This window comes from Bos mutus, chromosome 13 (genome assembly GCF_027580195.1).
Source record: "Bos mutus isolate GX-2022 chromosome 13, NWIPB_WYAK_1.1, whole genome shotgun sequence".
Classification (NCBI taxonomy): Eukaryota; Metazoa; Chordata; class Mammalia; order Artiodactyla; family Bovidae; genus Bos; species Bos mutus.
In genome coordinates this window covers 19,059,013-19,066,082 of record NC_091629.1, presented here as the reverse complement: position 1 = coordinate 19,066,082, position 7,070 = coordinate 19,059,013, and the positions used below count along the sequence as shown (strand labels likewise).

The window sequence follows — 7,070 nt, the reverse complement described above, 5'->3', positions numbered from 1 at the left end:
GGCCACAGGAATCCAGGCAGAGAGTGACTAAGCGACTTTCAGGGACACACCCTGTAGATACAAGTGTAGATGAGGTCACTGTCCTTTGTGCAGGGATTTTCCTGGGACTGTCCCGTTCCCGGTAAGCAGAAGAAGAGAAGCAACCTCATTGCCCATCACCAACAGGGGACGGGTCAGGGACGCACTGAGTGCAGTAGAGCCAGCCTCTAAGCAGGGCTGCCAGATTCAGCGAATAAAAACGCGAGCCCTTTGTGCACATGCGTGCTCAGCTGTGTTCGACTCTGCAACCCCATGGACTCCAGCCCCCCAGGCTCCTCTGTCCATGAGGTTTCCCAGGCAAGAATACTGGACTGGGTAGTCATTCCCTTCTCCAGGGGAGCTTCCCGACCCAGGGATTGAACCCAGCTGTTCTGCATCTCCTGCGTTGCAGGTGGATATTACCACTGAGCTATCGGGGAAGCCCTAAAATACTAGAGAGCCAGTTAATTTTGAATTTCAGATAAAGAAGTCTGTCCCATGCAGTCTGATACTAAAAGTTTATTTGTGGTTTATGTGAGATTTTTTTTTTTTTTTTTTTTCACACTTAGAACTTTTTATTTTGATTGGGGTAAAGCTGATTAACAATGTTATGATAGTTGCAGATGAACATGGAAGGGACTCAGCCATTCGTGTATATGTGTTTATCCTCCCCCAGACCCCGCTCCCATCCAGGCTGCCATTTAACATTGCACAGAGTTCCATCTGGTATACAGTGCTGCTAAGTCACTTCAGTCGTGTCTGACTCTGTGTGACCCCACAGACGGCAGCCCACCAGCCTCCTCTGTCCATTGGATTCTCCAGGCAAGAACACTGGAGTGGGTTGCCATTGCCTTCTCCAATGCATGAAAGTGAAAAGTGAACGTGAAGTCGCTCAGTCGTGTCTGACTCTTCGAAACCCCATGGACTTCAGCCCACCAGGCTCCTCTGTCCATGGGATTTTCCAGGCAAGAGTACTGGAGTGGGGTGCCATTACCTTCTCCATGGTATACGGTATACAGTAGGTCCTTGTAATTTATCCATTTTAATGATAGCAGTGTGTGCATAACCATCCTAGACCCCCTAAATTCTGGTTTCAATGGATATCTGGATTTTGTTTGGCAACCCTATCTCTAGAATCAGTGAGAACAGCAAGGTGAAGTCAACACAGAGGATGTGTGTGTGTCTGTGTACACGTGCCTTCGAGGAGGGCTTCTGAGACGGCTTGTTCAGGTTTTAGCTCCCAGTCTATGCAGTGGTTGTAGTTCTAAAGAAGGGATCTATTCAGGATTACACAATCACAGGTGGTAGGGCGAGGCAGGACCCTAGCTTTGTGCTCTGCAGAGATGTGTGTACATGTCTTTAAAGTGTTAACATATTAAATACAAACATTAAAAACAGACAACAGTGTGTTTTTTAAGTATTTATTTGCACTTGGTCTTAGCTGCAACACGCGGGATTGTCGATCTTCATGGCAGCACAAAACATTAGTTTCGGCATGAGGGGTCCGGTTCCCTGACCAGGGGTGGAACCTGGGCATTGAGAGCGGAGGATCTCAGCTACTGGACCCCAGGAAAGTCCCCAGACCACAGTTTTCTAAACTCCCATTTGGACATTTCTAATTTTATAAAAAGACGGGCAATCTCAAGAACTGCAAGGGTCACCTGTGGGGAAGTTGTTTACAGAATGGGAATATCCCAGGCAAAGCTGCTGAGGCCGGAGCTCGGCTGCTCTGGCCCACGGTGGCTGCAGCGTCCTGGGGGAGTGGGCCCAAGGGGCCTGGGGCTCTCAGCGAGGAACTTCTGCCACCTGAACACTCACATCCTGGAGCACTCAGCTGCCCCGGGCTTTAGTCATGGTGGTCAGCAGTCTCTGCTGCCGGAAATGTCTTCTCACTTCCCTCTCTCACCTGCCCTTCCCTGTGACCTCAGCGTGGGGCCCCTCGGGGTCTCACTCCTCTGACTCACCCGGGTCCCTCAGGCTGGCAGATTCCTCCCTCACCTGTGGGCTCCGGGGGCGCAGGAGCTTGTTTGTGTCTGGCTGGTTTATTATAAAATCCTAACCCACTAAGCCAGGGACATTCCATTGCTTGCTCACTGTAACTTGAGCATGTTGGCATGTCACCTCTCTGAGCCTCGGTTTCTTTATCTGTAAAATGGGGTTGATAATCTTGACTATTTTATGGAAGAGGATGAGATGGTTAGATAGCCTCACAGACTCAGTGGACATGAATTCGAGCAAACTCCAGGAGATAGTGGAGGACAGAGGCAGGCTACAGTCTGTGGGGTCACAAAGAATCAGACATGACTTAGTGACCTGAACAACAACAACCTCGCCCAGCACTCGGGGCTTGCTGGGGCGTCCAGATGGGCCAGCGTGGTAGCAGTGGCCAAGGGCGATGACAGGAGCATTTCCGAGGTGACGGATGAGCTGGGAACGGCTCTAGGAAGAGCCGACAAAGGGCGTTCTGGGCAGAGGGAACAGCGAAGGCCAAGACCCTGCTGTGGGACAGAACCTGCGTGAAGAGGGAGCAGGAAGGCCACAGAGGCTGGAGCAGGTGAGCAGTGGGAGAGCGGGGGAGATGAGCCCCAGGCTAGGTAGCATCTTGTGGCAGCCTCTGACCTAAGGACAGGGTTGTTCTCACTGTCCCCTCCTTGGCAGTATCTCCCACACTCGATAGTCCAGAGATGCACAAAGGTCTCCAGGTGGGTGCGGGTGGGGAAAGAGGCGGCCCTGGGGCTCTTCCTGGAAACAGGTTCAGCCTTCTGCCCAGAAGTAGAGATAACAGGACGATATCAGCAGTCCGAGGGGCGAGGCTGCCAAGGCAAATTAGTGCTCCAGATACCCTGTGAGATAATGCGTGTCCGCCCCCGTGACAAATGCGCGGAGATTAGCCGGGCAAGATGTGCACTGCACCTTCGCGAGATCCCAGGGACCCATGTCGGGTCTGCAGCATCAGCAGACCTCCAGGTACGACGCTGGCCCGGCAGGTGTAGAGACATCTAGCTTCAGGGCCCCAGCCAGTCCCCACACAACCGCCTGGCACCCTCAAGGCTTTGGACTACTGCCTTCTAACCAGGGAAATCACCTCTTTCTGGTTGTCCAGGAACATCCCAGAACTTCCGCAGTCCTGGGCAAGCGGGGCCGGCTGGTCACCCTACTTACTATCCTCATTCACTAGATGAAGAAACCAGGTCTCAGCGGCAGACAGTTAAATTTTGCCTGGGTTTTGTGGTTGGATTTTTTTCATGAAAAAGTATTTTATTTGAAATGGTGACATGCATCTGAAATAGACATTGAGTCTACAGCCATACCACCCTGAATCTGCCTGATCTTGTCTGAAATAAAACATGCATACCATTCAGAAATGGTTTGGAGGGATTGGTCCAGTGGTTAAGACTCCATGCTTCCTACACAGGGGGTCGTAGGTTCAATCCCCGATCTGGGAACTAAGAGTCCACATGTCTCATGGCATGGCCAATAAAGATAAATAAATAACAATAAGAATGATAAAATAATTTTTAAAAAACCAGAACAGTTTGGAGAAAAAGAAGTCTCCTTCCCGCCCTTGTCTGCTTTCCTCCTCAGAAGTAACCGGATTCTTGGGTCTAATTGTACAGCCTGGGCCTACATGTAGATATTATTTATTAACTTCTGCACAACAGGCAGCCTATGGGATATTCTGATCACCTGAATCTTTTGTTTTCACTTAAAAGGTTGTATCGGTTCATTCATTCATTCAGCTAATATTTATTGAGCACCCACTGTAAACCAGGCTTAGGTCACAGCAGTGAACCAAACAGATACTTCCTGCCTCGGTAGAGCCTTTCCTCAAACTGATAAAATGTTTGTCTGTAAAAGCTGTTCGTGGACCTCCCTGGCTGTCCAGTGGTTTCTTTTCTTTTTTTAAAAAAGCTATTTGTAGCGCAAGGGCCATAGAAAAATAAACCACAGGTTGAATCTGGCCTGGGGGCTATTGTTTGCCAACCTCTGATCTGAAGGACAATCAGCAAAATAAATAAAATACACACGGTGTCAGATATGCATCAAGTACTGGGGTGGGTGGGTGGGTAAGGAGTGTGAGACGGGGGAGGGTAGAAGGGGCTGACACGGTGCCAGAGGAGACGTCCCTGAGGTGAGGTGAGCCGGGTGGCCGTCTGGGGGGAGGTACTCCACAGAAAGGGAGCATCACGTGCCAAGTCGCTAAGGCTTGCGTGGTCTGCTGTGGCTGCAGCCTCGTTCCGGAAGTGAGCTCAGAGGGGCCATGAGGGGACCAGTTCCACAGAGCCTCATGGTATCGTGAGCATTTTGGCTTTTTCTACGAGAGAGATGGGAGCCTGGGAGGCTCTATATACTCTTCGACAGGATTTGAGATTTTGCCAGCTGCAAAGTATCCGTTGATTGGACTGAGGTATTTAACAGATCATCTGTGATGGACAACTTTTGCTACCCTATTAAAAATTAATGAGGTTAATACTTGCAAGTGATTTAAACATTTTTTAAGACACAGGAAAGGGCATGTAATAGACCATCTTCTCCGGCTTCTGCCTGGTCGCCACTCAGATCCCCTCTTCAGAGACAATCCCGGAGACCAGTTTCCAGTCCTCCTGCCAATGGCTGTTTCTGTGTTTCTAAGAAATACTCACATATTTCTCCCTCTTTTATGCAAATGGAATCACATTGTACATGCTGTTCTGCACCTGGCTTTTTATCACTTCATGTCTTGATATGATTCCACTCCATTACATCTAGAGTTTTCTCCTTTCTGACAGATGGCTAATCTGTCTGCATTGTAATGTATTAACTGTTCCCCAAGAGTGTCAAATACCACTTGGGGATGCTAACAGGACACCTAAGCTGTGAAGCTCCCGCACAGAACTTGGCACACAGCAGGCGCTCAGCAAATGGGAACAAAAAGGGCTTATCCATCTTGGAGCCCCCAACTCTGGGCCACGCTCAACAGACTTGGACCCAGAAACTTCCCTTGAAACCCTTATTCTGAGATGGTGACTTTTGATTCTCAGAGGGACTTCTGAGTCAGCCAGGGCTGAATCACTGTGTCCTGGCAGGTGGGAGACACTCAAGAGGTTTTGTTTTTTTAAATTAAGGGTAAGTATAGAGGTTGAGCCTTGATTCATTCATTGAACTTTTCGTGGACAATGTCTTCTTCCCGGCAGAGATGAACTCTCTGATTGATCCACTCAGCGGTTAATGATCTAATCAACAGGGTCAGCTAGCCTAATATACAAAGAATTTTTATTGATTAGGAAGTTCATCAAATCAGTGACCAAATGACAGAGATGCAGTTCAGGACACTGAGAAAAGGAAAAGGACACAGGCTGAGAAAAATGCTCCACCCCAATCATGTAAATGCAAATTGTAACTAGGAGATCTCACTTTTCCTTATCAGATGGGGAAAGATTAAAAAAAAAAAATAAGCTGACAACACCCTGCCTCCACCAGGTTTTGAAAAGGGCCCCCAACTCCCTGCTGGTGGAAGTATAATTTAGTTTAACCTTGTTAGAGGACATTTGGACAAATGTATCAACAACTTTTTTTGACATGTCAAATGACTTGCAGGATCTCAGTTTCCTGACCAGGAATTGAACCCAGACCCTCAGGGCAATGAGAGCAGAATCCTAACCACTGCCAAGGAATTCCCTCTATTTTTTATAAGATATCTTTGCACTTCAGGTCAAAGATGTGTGTACAAGACATTCACTGAAATTGCCCCCTTGTTTGTAGTAGCAAAAAATTATATTCTAATCTAAATGCCTATTACAAGTCCCCTTGTAAGATAAATTCTGTGATTATGGTATAATCCATACAATCAAAGAGTCTGCAGCCCTGCAAGGGGTTACGGGAGCTACATGTTAAGATATGGAACAACTTTCAAGACACGCAGTGTAGTTACTTAAGGGGTAAAAGCAAGTAGGCTAAAGTATAGGCTCCCATTGGTGTTATATAAAAAGGAGTGTACATATTAACATCCACAAATGTATATATCTCCTTGTCTCTATAGAGACTATCTCTGGAAGGTCATACAAGATGCTGGTAAAAATAATTGCCTTTGCTGAGGGTAACGGATTCTCCAGGCCTCCACCAGGGGATCTTCCTGATGGAACCCGTGTCTCCTGCATTGGCAGAAGAGGATTTTTTTTTTTCCTGTTAAAAACCACAAGCAGCACTTAGGAAGCCACAGCTGAAGGCAGGGCGTGGAAACCACAAGCCGACGAGGATGGGATTCGAACCCACGCGTGCAGAGCACAATGGATTAGCAGTCCATCGCCTTAACCACTCAGCCACCTCGTCCTGGCACTGGGAGGTGTCCCCAAACTACTCTTCAAGGCAGCTGGACCAGTTTTCATCCCCATCCACGGTGTGCGCGTCCAGCCCCACATGACAGCCAGCAGAGGGCGCCGCAGGGCCGCGGCGCAGGGCGCGGGGTAGGGGGCGAGGGGGCAGAGCCGGTCCATTTCCGGGAGGACCTGACGCCGCAGCATCTAAAGTGTCGGCCGGGACCGCACCCCCGGGAGCTGACCTGCAGCCCCTGGGCCTCGCCTCGCCCAAAGCCCCCTCCCACGTCGCCGTCTCTGGGAGGGAGGGGTGTGTGGGCGAACCAGCAGGATAAAGCGCCCGGATAGTTCAATCGGAAGGGAAGGGACTGCCCAGATGGAGAAAGGCCCCGCCACCAGCACCTTACACCTCCTCCAGGGCGCGGGTGTCTGCCCGCAGCGAAAGGGAGAGCAGGAGGCCCAGGCAATGGCATTCGAGGACCAGCCACCTCCGGCCACTACCCATCCGGCATCGCAGGGAGACAGGACGCTCACCCTGTACAGATGAGGAAACTGAGGCTCAGAGAGGCTGAGTGACTTGCACAGGGTGACTAGGAGAAGGTCCAGCCAGTAATCATTCACCAAACACTTGTTTGAGCCCCTACTAAGTGCTTTGAAGAAAATTGAATGGGGTAAATAGAATTAAAGGGCTTCGCAGGTGACTCTGTGGTCAGGAATCCACCTGCCAGTGCAGGAGACATAGGTTCCATCCCTGGGTGG

At 49.6% G+C, this 7,070-nt stretch overlaps 1 non-coding gene across 1 annotated transcript; it reads right to left on the bottom strand.

Annotated features, from left to right (window-relative positions):
• Positions 1–6,245: 6,245 nt before the first annotated feature.
• Positions 6,246–6,327, bottom strand: TRNAS-GCU (transfer RNA serine (anticodon GCU)). Its single transcript has one exon. It is a non-coding gene; the product is annotated as a tRNA-Ser (tRNA).
• Positions 6,328–7,070: the final 743 nt, after the last annotated feature.